This window comes from Solanum dulcamara, chromosome 11, assembly GCF_947179165.1.
Source record: "Solanum dulcamara chromosome 11, daSolDulc1.2, whole genome shotgun sequence".
In the NCBI taxonomy this organism is placed as follows: Eukaryota; Viridiplantae; Streptophyta; class Magnoliopsida; order Solanales; family Solanaceae; genus Solanum; species Solanum dulcamara.
This window is the reverse complement of record NC_077247.1, coordinates 18365094-18383679: the sequence shown is the minus strand read 5'-3', so window position 1 is coordinate 18383679 and position 18586 is coordinate 18365094.

The following is an 18586-nucleotide window of genomic DNA, read 5'->3' as shown; positions in this document are numbered from 1 at the left end:
CTCTCCCAACATGATTAAGGTATTTTGTTACCACAATAGTATCTTTCATAAAGTAAAGTATGTGCTCTTACAAGGTTAAAGGTCTCTCCCAAAGGATTTGTGGTATACTTCATCACGATTCATGGTGTTTTCAAAGTATAAGTTTTCCTATAATAACTCATGAAGTCCATTATGGTGATTAAGTTATGTTATGATTCTTGATGGTTCATATGTTGCATTGGCCAAGTCTCATAGTTTCAAATAGTATTTCAAATGGTTTCTTGGTTTTAACATGGCCCATTATATCACCTTATTGTATCATGGCATTCTATAAGGAAAATGACTTCTTACTTTGACTTATGATTATCACTATAGTGTTTATGTTTTCACTTGACTCCATTATGGTTTCCAAATTATATTGAGGGTGTTCAAGAATTACTAATATGAATTAATAATTTACTTAGTATGTTTTCTAACTAGATCAAATGGACATTATTATGACATGCATTTCATTGCTCACATACTTAGCACATTCAAAGTACTAACGCATACTCTTTGCCTACATGATATCACTATGTAGGGACTAATTTTCCTTCTCTTCCTCTTCCACGTGGCTAGTTTAGATTGCTTGAAGGTTACTTTTGGGTGAGTTCCCATTTTTCGAGGAAAATACTCTTTTTCTTTTAGTTTATGCTATGTTGAAGAACTTTAGACATCTAATGCAGTATTATATGGTCACTTTATTTGAGGGTGATCTTGGGACATGTCTTAGCCCCACCAAGTCTAATTTTAGAGGTATTGTTGGACAAATCTAAGATAAATAATGACTATGGATGTTTGCTATGATGATTTTCTATAGTCCCTCTTTTGTTATTGATTTTCATTACCTATGAAAGGCTAAATGAATGTTAAGAGACTTGTTTGAGGTATCTCTTGATTTCGTATTCGTAGTGTCATATCTAGGCCCTAGGCGTGGGTCGTGAAAACATACCATCTTTCCCTTTGGAGAAAGACATCACCTTCTACTTGTCGAAGTCTTCCTTCAACTATAGTCTGATGGGGTCCTAGTCTTGCTTTTCCTTTACTTCCACTACTAGTGATGGATCATCCCTATTTTGAACAATGACACCACCTTCATTTGAGTCCATAAGATGAACTATCAAATTCTTAAGTCTATCACCTCCTTAGATAATTCCTTCTTGTTCTCCCTCCATATGAGCAGTACTTCCCATGGATAATCTGGTAAGAGCATTAGCAAAAACTTTAACTTTACCTGGGTGGTAGGGAATGCTCATGTCATAATCCTTGAGTAACTCAAGTCATCTCCTTTATCTCGTATTTAACTCTTTCTAACTAAAAACATATTGAATAATCTTATAATCACTGAACACATCCACATGCATTCCGTAGAGATAGTTACGCCATATCTTCAAAGAAAATATTGTTGCTTCCAACTTTAGATCTTGAGTCAAATAATTCCTCTCCTAGATCTTAAGCTACCTGGAAGTTTAAGCTATGATTTTACCTCATTCCATCAACACACAATCTAATCCAACTCTAGATGCATCACAACAAATAACAAAACCATTTGTTTCCTCGGGTAAGTACAATACTAAAGTAGTAGTCAACCTGGTTTTCAACACTTGAAAATTTTGTTCACAAGCATCAGACCATTGGAACTTGGTCTTCTTCTGAGTCAACTTGGTTAATAGAGATGATGATATGGATGAGAATCCCTCTATAAATCTTCTGTTGTAAACATCCAAGCCCAAGAAACTTCTTATGTCAGTCGGGGACATCGGTCTGGTCTAGTTCTTTACTGCCTCGATGTTTTGTGACTATTCGGATACCTTCACTTGAAACAATATGGCCTAGGAATGGCACAAATGCAAAACAAAACACAAATTTAGAAAATTTGTTATACAACTACCTATCCTTGAGAGTTTGATGAACAATTCTTAGATGGTTACATGCTCCTCGTTATTTCTAAAATAGATCAGATTGTCATCAATGAGCATTGTAACAATCATTTCTAGTTCCTTCTTAAAGTATTTGTTCATGAGGTCCATGAATACTACATGAGCATTATTTATTGTGACCTTATTTACCTGGCGGTAGTTAATTCACAATCTAAGAGAACCATCTTTCTTTTACATGAATAGAACAAGACAGCCCCAAGGTGCATGTGCTTATGAATCCCTAATCAAGAAGGTCTTTAAGCTTCTCCATTAACTCTTTTAACTCGGCTGGATCTATTTTAAATGGCAAAATAGAGATAGGCTTATTGTTTTGAAGAACATCTATTCTAACGTCTATCTCCCTATTGGGAGGAACTCCAGGCAAATTATTAGGAAAGACTTCAAGAATCTCATTTATGACTAGAACTAACTAAAGGGATGGTTTATCCATACTATTATCTCTAACTGGAAGAATGTGGTAGATACACCCCTCTGAAACTAACTTTTTATTCTTACAATATTAAATAAAATAACCATTAGGAACTGCTATAATACCCTTCCACTCAATAACAGGCTCATTGGGAAACTAAAATTTGACAACTCAAGTTTTTCAATCCCTTGAGGCCTAACAAGCATAAAGCCAATCCATGTCTGGAATGACATCAAAATCTATCATGTCTAACTCAACTATGTCAGCTGTATTTTCTTTATGATAGATGGAAACTGAATAATCTCTATAGACTTTTTTTGGTAGAATGGACTCACCAATAGGAGTAGAAACATTGTAGAGCTCTAAAAGATGTTTGAGATGGATCCCAAACTTCAAATCTATATATAGAGTCACAAAACATAGAGTTGCACCAAATCAAGTAAATCATAAACTTCATAAGAAAGGAATTTAAGCATACTAGTGACAATGTCTAGCAAGTTCTCTTTGCCTTGGAGGCTAGACATACCATATAGGCAGTTGGAAACTCTGCTCGCCTCTAAAGTAGTACCCCTCTAGTCAACTCTACCTGATGATGCCGGTTAAGAAGATTAGGCCTTGTTGCCCCCATTTAATTGTATTTACAATGGGAAGTCTCTTATATAGTAACCCATCTGACCACACTTGTAACAACCACTAGTGTCAACATGACACTTTCCCAAAAAAAATCTACCATACTTACCACAAGGATAAAAACCTTGGGCCACACTTCTTTGAGACTAAGAACCTTGAGCTTTGGAGTTCTGGTTACTCTGGGACCTCTAGTCATTCCTATTGTTCACTGCCGGTGAATTTGCTAATGATGGTGCATAGCCAGAAGATCACCTCTAAAAGCAACACAAATTTTTGTTACCACTTTTTTGGTGGTTAGCTTCATTACCTGAAGACTTTTCTTTTTTATGCCTCATTTCCTCTTGTCCTCCTCAACCTTTTGTGCATACACCATAAGTTTGGAGGTGTCCATGTTAGAAATCAACAAGGCAGCTTTGCATTCTTTCTTCACATGTTTTCCCATGCCTGAGCCAAACTTTCTCATCTTGGTTCTCATATGAAAGACCATCTCTAAAGCATACTTGTACAGCTGAATGAACTTAAGGTTTTACTCTTTCATAGTCAAGCCCTCTTGCTTTAGATTCATGAACTCCTCAACCTTTGCTTCCCTCAGCTTTCTGGGAAATAAGTGGTCTAGGATGGCACTCTCGAATTCATCCCAAACAGTAGACAAAACATCCTCACCATGACTCTCCTCCAACTAGTTGTACCAAATATTTTCCACATCCTTAAGTTGATAGGAGACAAGATCAACTCCCTCAATCTATGTCATATGCATAGCCTTAAGGATCTTCCACATTTTATCTATAAAGTTTTGGGATCCTTCTCAACCTTCAATCCGGTGAAGACTGATGGGTTCATCCTTAGAATTTGTAACAACCAACGTCTCTTAAGAAGTGGATCTAGGGACTCAAAATACTCCCATGACATGACTGAGCAGTCATCAACTGAGTGAGCATAGTGATAGCTATTATTTAATCTACCTTAAAAGTAATGGTAAGTTGAGCAGTAGGTATGTATGGATCCTCTTTTGTTCCATTGTCTATCTCAAGCTCAGCTGCTCGGGCTCTGTTCCTTGTCTGCATTGCAAAAATTAGAGGCATATTAGTTAGTGGGATCTTAGTGTTGTCAACATTCCTCTGATTGATAGTGCATAGAGATGAAATGATCTGAAAATATGTAAATGAAAAATTAGAAAGATATTTTATAGAGTTAAACTCTATTGCACGAACTTGAAGCATGAAAAAATAGAGGCAATTCCTAAATTCCTGTAGCCTCCTCATTAAAGATGTGGTGTGCTTCACATTGATAAGACTGACTCTACTAGACTTGGATTCATAGATAACCTAGGACTCTTGAAATATATTCTTTGATACCAACTTTGTCCTACTCCGAGTCTACACCCTAGGCTTGGCCAGCACTCAAAAATAATTATTTGTTTCCAAGAGAACCCTTGACCTGACTAACTACTCACTGGAGGACTCAAATCAATAGAAGAATTTCAAAATAGGCAAGCTCTTAAAGTATATTAAAAGTAGAGTCAAGCATATCTAATTATAAATCTTTAAATGTGATAATGAAATATTGGACTAACTCTTGACTATGTCTATGAAGCCTCTAAAATAATAGATAGGACAGGCCCATGGCTACCTCAAAAGAACTAATGAATAAAGACTAAATGAAATAAAGAAAGTAAAAGAGCTCCTCTGAAAGCAAGAAGGTCTCACCAACAAGCTAGATGAATATGATTTTTAATGATGGGCCTATTGAGGATATCTAACACGTATATCTATATTATAAAATAATGCAGTATTGAAAGATGTTAGTACATGGAATGTAGGATATGTAAAATAGCTTAAAATAAACAAACTCACTAAATACTAAACTGGATATAATACTTGAGCAACTCAGCTCAACTAAAGCATGCCAATAAGAAAATAAGTCAATGCTTAACAAAATATAATAAGTAAATGCAACTTAGTATAGAAGTAATATTTTTCTCTTTGGGAAGTTTATCTAATGGAAAACCATTACTATGAGCATCATGATGATACAATGAATTCTCGTTGCAAGTGTTATCCAATACCATACAAGGATAAGAGATGCAAACTCAACTCATGGATTCATATAAAAGTTTGTATTAGGGACTAAAGTGAGGAGTCGCCCGAACCAACAACAAGATCATACAATACGCTAGCTACATAGTTTATGGAGTTAGAGTTGTTCAAACTCTTACCCAAATTGGTATTAAATACTACTCCCAAAATAACATGCAATAATTCCCATATACTTAGGTGAGTTAAAATACTCAAAATAATGTCTCATTTACTCTCATTAGACGTTACTCAGTTTAATTCAACTCTTTTCAAACTCATTAATTCTCTAAAAAATAGTTATATTTCTCAAACTCATTGAATGAATTAAAATACAACTTTGGTTTCTTAAATCAGTCTCAAGATAACAAATGCATTTTTACTCTAACTCTTTTTGACTTGTTAAAAACCATGTATAAACTCGGTAACGTAAAGTATTATAACTCAAGTGATATAAATGCTCAAGACTTCTTTCTCAATTATGACAAAAACATATCATTTTTCATCTCAAAATAATGCATAGTAAATACAATTGTAATTTCTCAACTAGGGTTCATGGTAATATAATAATGAATACAAACCTCAAAAATTGAATTATAGGAATGATTACAATATCAATAATATAATAAGAACTTAATGAAAGACATCATAACTCACTCAAAAAACTTGATATATTATGATTAAACTCAAGGTTGAACTCAAAAGAATGAAATCTAGATGTAGGGTATGGGTATGAACCTAGTTCAATACTATGATTAGCGTCACATACCTAGAAAAATGATGTTCTTGGTGAAAATCAAAGAATTTTCTTACATACTCGAACTCTAGCATTTTCTCCTCTCCAATCCTTAGTCTAAATTTTCTAAGTGTTAATGAGGGAAAAAACACATAGGGTACTGATAAGGAACCTAAATTTGTCCCAAAATGCCAGGGTTTTTATTTGGAAGAGGTGGGAAAAAACAAACTACTCTTCCTTAAAACAGACTTTGGACCGTGTGTAGTTTGTTCTACGTCCGTAGAACTCTCTATGGCCCGTAGAAGAACCTTCATAGGAATGAGGTGCTTAAATTGGAATTCACTAGAAATTGCCAAGCTGGGGTCTATGAACCCTTGTATGGGTCGTAGACCCTATAATGGGTCGTACAAGTTGCTTGTAGAATCTCACTGAAGGATTTGGGGCTTAGGGTCTACGGTACCTTCTACGGGTCATAGGCCTTATTACAGTTCATAGACCCTAGTCGTGAAACTTGGTACAGATTCCAATAAACACTAGAATGAGACATTAGGATTAGGAGTCGCTTTTACGAGTCATGGAAGAGGGCTAGTGAAATAGATCCAAGACTGTTCATTTGGACCTCTTCTAGTGATACTTCTTATGGTCCATAGAAACATCTACATAAATTCCATCGGTGGGAGGTTCTTAACCACTGAAAATTTTACTAAGTCTTTGGGAGACCTGCAAGTCCCACATACGACCCATAGATACTTCTACGGCTCATACATGCCTCTTGTAGCCCACTAGACAATTAACTTTCCTTACTTTCTCAGGGCTCTACGGGATTGATCTAAGTTAGAATATTTTAGGGTGTTGCACAAAGCCTCCACCTCAAGCTCTTTCATTGCTAAGTCAAATCCTAATTGAATAGATAAAGTCAATTGTCAAAGCATAACATTAAGAAAGGAAATAATCATTTACCAATAATCCTAATTATAAAATCATATAAGAGCAGCTCCTTTCAAATTATGATTCATAACATAGTCCATATGGACACTTACCTTTGTAAGAATATAAATCATGATTTATTGAGAGAAAACCTTCACAATTTACTTATAATTGCATAGAAGCATTCTTTAAATATACTTCATCATTTTCATAAAACATGTATAAATCCTTCATCAAAATCATGATCATAGTTCATAGTACATAATTGATGAATCAATGCATAATGTATGGATCCATATAAAAATCAATTTTAAATCATGTATAGTATTCAAATCAAACAAAATAAAGTAGAATAAAATCAATTGAATCATAATAAAAAGGACCCATGAATACTTGACATATGCCCTAATCGAATTTGATGAAATAGAAAATGAAAAATTTAAATTCTTTGGGACCCAATGGATGAAAGAAAATCCATTGGTGAATATGCACATACTTGGATCAAAGCCCGAAAACAATGGAAGTGGAACTTGAACAGTAGCTTGATGGGGGAAAATACCATTTGAGAGAAACCTTGGTGCCTTAGAGAAAATTTGAGAGAATGAGAGGTTATGGGGTTAGTTTGAGTTTGGGTAGTTATAGGTCATCCAACGTTTCCCAAAATATGTAGTTCAGGAGTTAAGAGGGTAGGAAATATCCAAAATAACCCTGAATAAATTCAATTTTAGTGACCTTATGAACTAGACCTATGGTCTATAAGTCTTCCATGCGTCGTCAACAGGGTTTGTAAAGCTAGTGAACAAACGTTGTAGCTACTAGAATTGTGCCATCACTTCTAAGACCAAATTCTGCAGGTCGTTAAAAGCCCTCTGGGTTGTCAACCAAGTCGTCCTGTACAACTTCAAAATTCCCAAAAATTCATGTCTCTGATTCTCACTCTACGGGAAATCCAACGTCTCGTAGAACCTTCCACGGTCCATAGAACCTTCTCGTGGAACCTTACCTTGGCTACTAGAATTAAAATTTCTCAGAGACATTCCTTTGAGCCCCATCTATGGATTGTAGGAATTCCTACGGTCTATAGATGGCCCTGTAGGTTAATCCCTAAGATTCCAAAACTTTCTAAGTGTCCAGGCTTCCTGCGAATGCCTCCTTATGCCTCCCACATTTTCTACAGCTTTTCCTTATTTTGACTTTCCAACTTCTGAGGTCTTACAGTAGTTCATCTCATAGAAATATGCACCAAATCACGTTTCTACAACCTTTCCCTTACTTTTACTTTCTAACTTTTGGTGCCTTACATCTATCTTTGAAACATGAGGACTCACCAAAAATTGCTATTTTGTTGATTAGAGATTTGTACTAACTGTGGGGGTGATGTGGAGTGTCAAAACCTTTATTGCTTTCTATATTATAAAATAATATATGTAGAAAGGATGCTTTCAATACTTTAAATCGACTGAGGATGAGGAATATGTAAAATAAGACATGATATATGAACATAATAAGTCTATAAAATATGGTAATGCAATGATCAAGTAAAATAATATGATATCTAATAAAACTGAACTGAAATAACTGAATTAACTAAAAATAGTTGATCAATGTAATAATAGAAAAGATTGACTGAAGGAGTTACCACAAACCAACATATAACCATGTGAGCTATAATATAGAGTATGGTGTATTGTCCCACCAAAAGGAATCAATATACTTGCCAGGTTATAAAGGCATGAGTCTGAGATAATATGGATCCACTAGGCTAATATCTAATTGGGACAAACCTATGGAAGCACATAGTTCTAGAATGTAGGGATTTCTACTAAAGGACCATGAACACTGACCGAAATCCTTCATCCCTAAGTCTATTAAGTGCTAAGTAATGCTCCCATTGAAAATATACATAAAACCAATATAATAATAATCTAATAAAACTGTAATTCTAATAAATATGGAGTAGCTCCTAAATTATGATTTAACATTGATAATAACAGAATATACTTTATCTGAAAATATCATAAATCATGATAATTTGATAACTATACACATGCATGTGAAATCGCATAATTCTAGGTCATAAAGATACTTGTATGCGATGGGTTCATGAAATTATAATTGAATCATAGAATTATACCTGAAATCATGAAATTAGAGATCACACCTCAAGAATAATTGAAATTCAACAAGGACCCATAAAAATCATACAAACCCTAGGTTGAAGAATCCATAAACTCGAGAATTGAGATTTTCTTTGGGAACCAATGGGTAGAAGGAAACCCATTAATGAAATGCCAAATACCTACAATCAAAATTCCTAACTTGAATCTTGGATTGGAGGCTTGAATCTTGGAATCCTATGATGCAATTTGGATTGCACCAAGATCATTCACTTGAAGTCAATCTTCAAAGAATGTAAGGATAATTCATTATGCTAGAGGTTCTTGAGCTTGTGATGATGTCAGAAAAAGGGTTCAATGACTTAAAGATCACTTGGAGAGGTGAAGGAAACTTAACAGAAGATGTTACCATACCCACGGAGCTATATCCAATCAGCGACTCGCCGAACAACTTTGATGAGGGCTTTTGAAATCACTAAGAAGTTCAAAAGAATCAGTCTCCCAAGTTAAGGCTAGATCAGTAAGGAAGGGTAAGACTCCATGACTCACCAAACATAATCGACAAGGACGACTTAACTCCCCGATTGCATATTTTTGGTCAATTTAGGGATTTTTATTGTAGTAAATACCTAAAACTATAAATAGTTAGTTTAGGTTCTATTTTCAAATGGATTGCTTTAAATATTGATATTGTGAACCTCTTGAATGAGTATGGAGAGCTTGGTGCAAGATTTGGTTGATTATTGTTTAGAAACATTGGTTGCAAGGTGAATTAATTTCCCTCAAGTTCAATGTAGGACGTAGGTGCTTCTCGTAGGATTAACGGATTGAGGTTTTAAGGTTTAATATACCTTTCGGTTGAATTGTCTTTCTTCTTTTTATGTCTATCAATCTATCTTTTATTTTTGTCTTTAATATCCGTATCTTTACTCCTAATTCATAGTGAGAATTACATTATTTGGTATCAGAATCATATTTATATTGGTCCCTATGAGTCTAATCTTCCATTTGTTACTACAAAAAAAGGTGAAATTTATATTCACGAAAACCCAAAATATTTTATTTATTTGAATCTTGTTTGAAGTTTCTAGTGCTAGATTTGTGTTTCCTAACATCATTTAAGTCTAAATCTGAGATTTGATTGAGTTTGGAGTAATATTGAAGGTTCCACCATTATTGAATGAAGAAGCTTGAATGAATTCAAGTTGGTTTTGAAATATGAAAGATTTGGGAAGAGATTGAAATTATAGGTTTTATTTTGGATATACAACTTGTTCATAGTGTTCTTGAAGAATATTCAAATCTTCTAGATGAAGAATCTACAAAGGAAGGTTTTTAATTCTAAAGGAATAGAAAGAGAAAGTGGATAAGTGTTAGTGCACAAAGAAATTTACCAAAAGGGGTAAGGAATAAAGAAAATAGTAAAAGGGGGACCAAAAATTTACAAAATTCAGAGGACTCAAGAGCACACACATTTTGATTTAGTGAGCCCAACATTTTCTCACCAAAGTCACACTGGCGACTAATCGAATTGCCAATAATATTGCCCTGTTGTCAAAAAAATATTGAAAAACTCTCTAATTAATTCAGTGAGCTGAGGGTGACTTCGGTGACTTGCCCACTGATTTGGAAAATTGATTTGGCGAGATGAATTCAAACTTGGTTAGCTGAACTTCAACTTTATCAAAGAAAATATGGAATTTGGCAACCCAAAACTCACCTTTATAAATCAATCTCAGGTTCTGATTCCTTAATTTCCATTTCTTGATTTTCATTCATCCCTAAGAATCCTAAACTAATTTTCAACTCCTAATTGATCTACTTGTTGATTATTATTTTTTGAATTCTCTTCTTAGTTAGTGCCACCTTCTTTCATGTTTTTATTCTTTTTGTTTTGCTTTTAAATTTTTGATTCAATTCCTTTATTTTAATAGAGTCATCCGTCTTTCTGGAAACAAGAATTCATTCAAGCCAAGAGTTGAAATTGAAACTTTGTGAACAACCAAGTATAAGAAATATTCAACTTTAGTCCAACCAATTTTATAGACAATCAAAGGTGTGTAAACACGAATCATTGTGAGTTTATTTTAGTAATGCTAACATTGTTTGTTGTCTTCGGTGAATTTCTTATTGCTAGGTACCATGAAAATCAGAAAAATCAAACACAACCTACAGGAGGGGTTACTTTGGATACTATAATGGAGGTGATTAGTAATATGAGTTGAAGGAGGGAAACAATGGTGGGATAAATGTCCACCATTAAAGGTAGTGGGTCGATGATGAATGGTAGAATGATCATTGTGGAGAGTTGGCTTAACTCTACCAATTCTAATTCACAAGCTACCTATCGTGCTTCCATAAGTGGGCACACCCATACTACTTCTCCTACTATCAAACTTCGAACCTTCTATTAAGTGTTCAACCCAACATCAGTCAATCCTGATCCCAATATGAAAAATATCATTTGACTCTTTAGCGTCCTGTGGCTCTGCTACCATGATGCTTGGCTGAGACTCCCTACCAAGGTATAGATCCCACATATTTAGACCAGTCATATCCTCTAGGACTGAACTATTCATTTCACTAACGCATACCTTTTGATGCTTGTTCACTCATTTGCTTCATTCATTGGGAAATTATCACTCCTATATTATTTAGAAAGTGATCATTCCTATCACAATGAGGATTAGGTTTGCAATAACTATACGCGCTTTCAAGAATCTCCACCAAGAACCACTCAAAAAAATTCACCCTACTAATTTCCACAAAACCAAATCCACCCTACCAATCCCCCAAAAATCAAAACCAACTAATCCAAGTAGTGGAGGTGAGGGTTATGATTACCAAGGAGGATATGAAGGTGAAGGTGAAGAATACCTATGGAATGATGCATAAATGAATATACCAAAAGTTCAAATAGGACATAAAGGGTGATGAGGTAGGTTTGGTCTGGTACAACATAAAAGAAGACACTATGGGAATCAATACCAAGGTGAAGAACCAAGGGAAGCTTACGTCCATCAAGTGTACGGTCTAGGTTTAGGAGAAGATCATGGTAACCAATATCAAGGGGAAGTCCAAAGAGGTTACTATAACAATAACCAAGGAGGTGAGGGCCGAGGAATCTATTATAGAGAACAAGTTAAAAATAGTGGCCGGGATTTGGGAATCAACTCTATTAAGTCTAAACTCCCAACTTTCAAAGGGGAATGAAATCCCGACGCATATCTAGAATGGGAGTCTCTTTGTGAAAATATCTCTTAAGTCAATGACTTGACCGAGATCAAGAAGAGTTGCTTGGATATTGCTCAATTTTAAGGGTTTTCTATTACATGGTGGGAATACATGTAAAGGTATAATTTAGTACTTCAAGAAGGATACCCACTATCATGGACCAGGTTGAAAGACTATATGATATTTAACTATTTATCAGAAAGGTATTGACAAGAGTTACTTACTAAATGTACATCTTGAAGCAAGGAAACAAAAGTGTTGCGGACTACTATGGTAAGTTACAAAATTTTATCTTGAAGCTAGAGTACAATGAGAATGAAGAACACGCCCTTATTCACTTTAAGGTAGGGTTGAACAAAGAGATGTCTTCCAAGATGACTATTCACAAGTTTGCTAACTTGAATGACATCTTCGAAGGATCTAATGAAGTATAGTGGGAACTCAAAGAGGCAAAAGTATGTAAATACAAGGGTATTTCATGTTCAAATTCTTGGGGTAAGAACAAGGAGGGAGCTCAAACTTTTTCTGGTTGAAATAAAAATAAGGATTTCAAGAAGCCTTATGAGAATAAACCCTTTGAAGGGAACACTGGTACCCACCATGAGAAGGAGGTAATAAAGACCCAACTAAGTTTCCTAAAGTTATTCAATGTCAGAAATGTAGAGAATGGGTCATATGATTCATGAATGTCCTAATTGATTGAATGTCCTAGTGTAAGGTGTAGAGATTTATCTTGGTGAAGGAGTATATCAAGAAGAAGGTAGTGAAATAGAAACCCAAGAAGTTGATGAATTTTAAAGTGATGAGGATGAGAAACCAGGCCTATGTGAAGGAAGAGATATAGTTGTTTCTAATGGTTTGATGAGGAAAGTTCCAATTGAAGAAGCTTGGCCTCAATAAGGATACTTCATCGTACCAATTTATTTGGTAAATAGAGAATCTTTTTGATTCGAAATGCCTCATCGGGGAATTGAGCACCAAATTAACTTCTTGCGAGGTTCTCACTTGCCAAACAAGTCAGCTTATTAGAGTAATCTGTAGATACTAAAGATCTTCAAAGGAAAGTTGAGGAACACCTCTACAAAGTCTATTTGACAGAAAGTATGAGTCTCTGCATTATTCTAGTTATTTTGGTTCTAAAGAAAGATGGAACATGGAGCATTATGTTGATTGTGAGCCATCAAAAGATCACAGTAAAGTATCACCATCCTATCCCTAGATTAGATGATATGTTTAATGAACTCAATGGACCTTGTGTGTTCTCAAAGTTTGATATTAGGAATGGTTATCGTCAAATCTGGATGAACCCCGGTGATGAATAAAAGACTACATTCAAGACCAAGTTTGTTCTATATGAATGGTTGGTGATTCCTTTATGTCTCACTAATTCTCCTAGTACTTTTATGCATGTTATGAATCATGTAATGAAATTCTTCATAGGAAAGTTTGTGATTGCCTATTTTGATGAATCCTAATTTATAGTAAAACCATCAATGAGCATTTAGAGCATTTGAGGTGTGTACTTGATGTATTTAGGAAAGAACAACTTTATGACAATCTTGAAAAAAATTTCATTTTATACTAATGAAGGTATTTTCTAGGGATATGTTGTAAGCTCAAGGGGCGTTGAGGTTGATGAATCTAAGATATACACTATTAAAAATTGGCTGATTTTGAAACCCATAAGCGATGTTAGGAACTTTTATAGATTGGCTAGTGTTTCAATGATTTAATGCCATAGCCGCTCCCTTGACCGAGGTCAACCAAAAGAATAAGCCTTTTAAGTAGGGTGAAGAGAAAGCAAACGCTTTTGAGACTTTGAAATCAATGCTTAGCTCTAATCTTTTGTTGTAATTACCCAATTTTCAAAAGATGTTTGACGTTGAATGTTATGCATGTAAAGTAGGCATTAAAGCCGTTTTAATGCAATACCAAAAGCCCATTTCTTATTTTAGCAAAAATCTGAAAAGCGCAACTTTGAATTATTCCACTTATGATCTTGAATTGTATGCATTAATTATAGTATTGAGTAATTGCGAACATTACTTGTGGACCAAAGAATTTGTCAGCCAGAGTGATCATAAGCCTCTAAAGAATATTTGGACACCAAAGAAAGTGAAACAAAAGGCACGTCAAATGGATTGAATTCCTTGAAAGTTTCCATTATGTAATTCAATACAAAAAGAGGAAGGAAAATGTGGTAGCCATGCCTTATCTAGGAAACATGTGTTAATAACTACTTTGTCTTCCAGATAACATAGTTTTGAATGTTTGAAGGTAATATATCCCAAGGACCCCATGTTTGCACAAATGTTCAAAGATTGTGAGAAATGGGAAAGGGAAAGGTGGCTTAGGGATAAATATTCTACTCCCTATTCTAAAGCTCATGGTTTCTTTTTCAAAGGAAAGAGACTATGTGTGCGTATGATCTCTTGGAGAGAAGTATTTGTTAGGGAGAAACGCGATAGGGCATTGATGGGTCACTTTGGTGTTGATAAAACAAGTGTAACATTCTTCAAAAATGCTCATAAGTTTCTTAAAAATGTCTTGGAAATAGGTCGCTTTCATAACACATTATCTGTATCTTTTGGCAAATTCGAGTCCTGAATATCGATCAGGGGATCAAACCTTGCGAGAAAATAGTCTCGGTAGATTTTTAGGACTCGTTTATTGAGAGATGAATTTTGTCAAAAAATGTAGAAAATAGTAAGATGATCGGCAGCTCTACATCGCCCACTTGTTCCCGTTCAGTGCAATTTTTTCTCGAGTTAAAATCTGGCCAAAATCTCATTCACTAAAAATTGGCCTATCCAGGAGCACCTCCGCATCGCGGATCTGGGAGATGTTTTTCTCCGAATTCAATCTTTTAAGTAAGGGTACTTTAGACATTTACCAAATTGTTAGTTAATGAACCTGGATGTTTTTAGGGCCTAATTCCACTCTATAAACTTACACCTCTAATTTCATTCATTCTTTTGCAATTCACCTACTCAAGTATTTCTCTCTCTACAAAAGGCTCTCAAGAATTCCATTGAAAACCTCTGAGAAATTCACTCAAGCTCTCCATCAAAACTCTCAAATTCTTCTAAATTCTTTTGTCTTCTCACTACAGGTATGTGGGTATTGATTCATGGATTCTTTCATCCATGAATCCCAATCAATTTATCAAGTTTCCTATTAAATGCAAGTATGGGATTTTATGGGTTCTATGAATTTTTTTCCAATTTCATCAATTGAGTTTAATTACATAATTCTCTACTCAAATATATATGAATTTTATAATATTGTAGGATTTCAATAATTTTCCAATAAGTCCTCTTACATGATACTTAGGGTTCATGATCTCATTATGGGTTTTATTTAATTCTTATTAAATGGCATGAATTATGATTCTTATTATGATTATGAGTCTATTTTAATATAAGTTTATGATTATTGCATTGAATTGAAGAATTTTTCCACGAATTCTCCAAAATTGATCTCTAAGGTTAATTATATAAATTATGGGTATTTTCAATTATACTTCCAAATGATATTATCTTTATGAATTATGTATGTTCTGATAGAAAGAATATGATCATGCATGTTTTCAAGTTAATTTCATGATTTTCAAGTCAATTAATCATGTATTCATGTTTTACCCTAATTTCCAAGTATGAATTATGAATATGTATTTCGATTATGATCATAGACTATAAGTATGTTTCAAATTATGATTTTTATGCAAATTAAGGAAAATGTGACTTAGGACCTAATGTGGTGCCTTAAGGCCTAATGATATGAATTATGTATGTATGAATTGTAATGTGGAAAGACAATACCTGCATTGCACTTATGTTATGAAAATGAGCTACTCTATGGTTTCAAACCTATGATTAGGACTATGATATATGTTTATTATGATTTCTATGCTATGTATGATATTCCGTTGAGAGCTTACCTAGCACCGAGTGGACCGTGGGATAGTCATTCTCTCATGTAGTAAAGGCAAGAGACCCATAGTAAGATCCTATTATTCTATAATTATGTGCCACCATAGCTTAAAGGATCATCCGTAGAAGAGGTTTGATTCCTTATGGGTCATCCATAGTTGAGGCTCGATCCTTTATGTAGCTTAGTGGATCCACTTAGGCATATAGGAGTCTACCTTGGAAATTATTCTCCCCCTTTCCTCCAATGTATGGGTAAACATTGGACTCCATGTTATAGATCACATGGTTTATGTCACTTAACGATCACTCTCACAATGGTAAAAGGGTCTCTCTCTCGATGTTCAAGGTATTTCTTACTATGGCTAATACATCTTTCACCAACACTATGGATTTCAAAATGACTTTTATCTCCCACATATGCATGGTCCTTTTATGTTTTGAATGGAAAATCCTATCCTTTACTCATATGATACTCTTATGGTTTATTATGCATTGATCCTTCTTAAGACTACTTATGATTTTTACTACTTCTCCTATCATACTATTTAAAATGGTCATTTGTACAAACATGGTTTTCTATGCATTGCATTGCCTAAATACTTAGTACATTCAAATGTACTAACACATACTTTTTGCCTATATTATATCACAATGTAGAGACGGATGCTCCATCCTCTTCTTTTCGCTAGTTGATGTTCCATTTAAGATTAGTATGGTGAGTATTCATACTTCAAGGGAAACCCGAGTCATTATTTCCTTTATTTTTGTTCTTATACTATGATGATGTTTAAAGACTATTCTATGTAGTGTTATTACTTTCTTTGAGGGTGAGCTAGGAACATGTCTTAGGCCCCTCCTATGTAGTCATGTAGAGGCATGTTGGGCATATGTATAAAGATTATATGTTATCTTGATTCTCTCTAGGTATAATTTGTCTCCTTGGACTTTTATGAGTTTCCTCTTATTGTTCACCTTATGTATGCCTATTTCGGGAATCCTAATCACCGTGTCATGGCTAGGCCCTAGTTTGGGTAGTGACAACAAGGGAATTCTAGAGGAGCAATTTTGTTGTCCTAAGATGTACAAAGATATTGCTCAAATTTGTGGCCAATGTATTGAATGTTGTAGTGCTAAATCACGTCTCCTTCTCCATGATATGTAGACTCTACTTCCCACCCATTAAATACCTTGGCTTGATATTTTAACAAGTTTTGTTTTAGGTTTGCCGACGAAAAAAATAGGTAGATATAACATCTTTATAGTTGTTGATCAATTGTCAAAGATGGATTATTTCATTCCATGTCATAAATGTGATGATGCCTCCAATGTTGCATCTTTGTTTGTTGAACATGTTGTAAAATTGCGTGGACTTTATTAAACCATCATAACTGATAGGGACCCAAAGTTCCTTATTCACTTTTGGAAAAAATTATGGGGTAAACTTAGTACCAAGTTATTGTTCTCAACTTCTTATCACCCACAAACTGATGGCCAAACCAAAGTTGTGAATAGGACGTTAGGTTCTATGTTTTGTGTCATGGTACATGGAAAGTTGGACTCATGGGAGGAACACTTGCCATTAGTTTAGTTTGCTTATTATCTATTTATTATAGAACGATTGGCATGACTCCATATGAAGTGGTGTATTGTTTTAATCCCCTAACCCCTAACTCACTCCTCTTTCTCAATATGTTGTTTTAAGATTAAATGGATATAAAAGAGCAGAAGCTATGCAGAAACTTCATGATAAGGTGAAGCTTCACCTAGAAAAGAAAAACCAAGAGGCGGACAAGAAGGAGAACAAGGGACGCAAAAGGATAGAGCTTGAACCGGGTAAATGGGTGTGGGGATGCATTTTTGCAAGAACCATTTTCCCACTCATTAGAAGAATAAGTTTATGCCAAAAGATGATGATCCATTTCAAGTACTTCAAATACCCAATGACAATGCATACAAGATTGACCTTCCTTCATAGCATCAAGTTGACAATACATTCAATGTTTGTGACCTTTCTACATTCACTACTTTTGATAAATATGATGATTTAAAATGGAGGTCAAATTCTTTCCACGAAGGAGAGAATGATGCAATTCAGATTGCACCAAGACCATTAAAATATAGTCAAGCTTGGGAGCTTCAAAGAATGCAAGGGTTATTCATGAAGCTAGAGGTTCTTGAGCTTGTGGTGATGGAAAACAAAGGGTTCCATGCCTTAAATATTGTTTGGAGAGGTGAAAGAAATGTGATGGAAGTTATATCCTTATTCAGCGAGATGGTCCTAATATGTAAATCATCAAACAACTTCGGTTAGTGCTTCTTAGCTCACCGAAAAGTTTAGAAAAGTCGAGCTCTCAAGTTCAACATAAGTTGGCGGCAATAACTAAGAATCCGTGACTTGCCAAACTAATTTGGTAAGGACCACTTAACTCGCCGATTTCATATTTTGGGCCACTTTTGCACTTTTTTTGTAATAAATCGTAAAACTATAATAGCTAGTTTAGGTTATCTTTTCAAATAGATTGCTTTGAATATTGATATTGTGAACCTCTTGAATGAGTGTTGACAGATTGG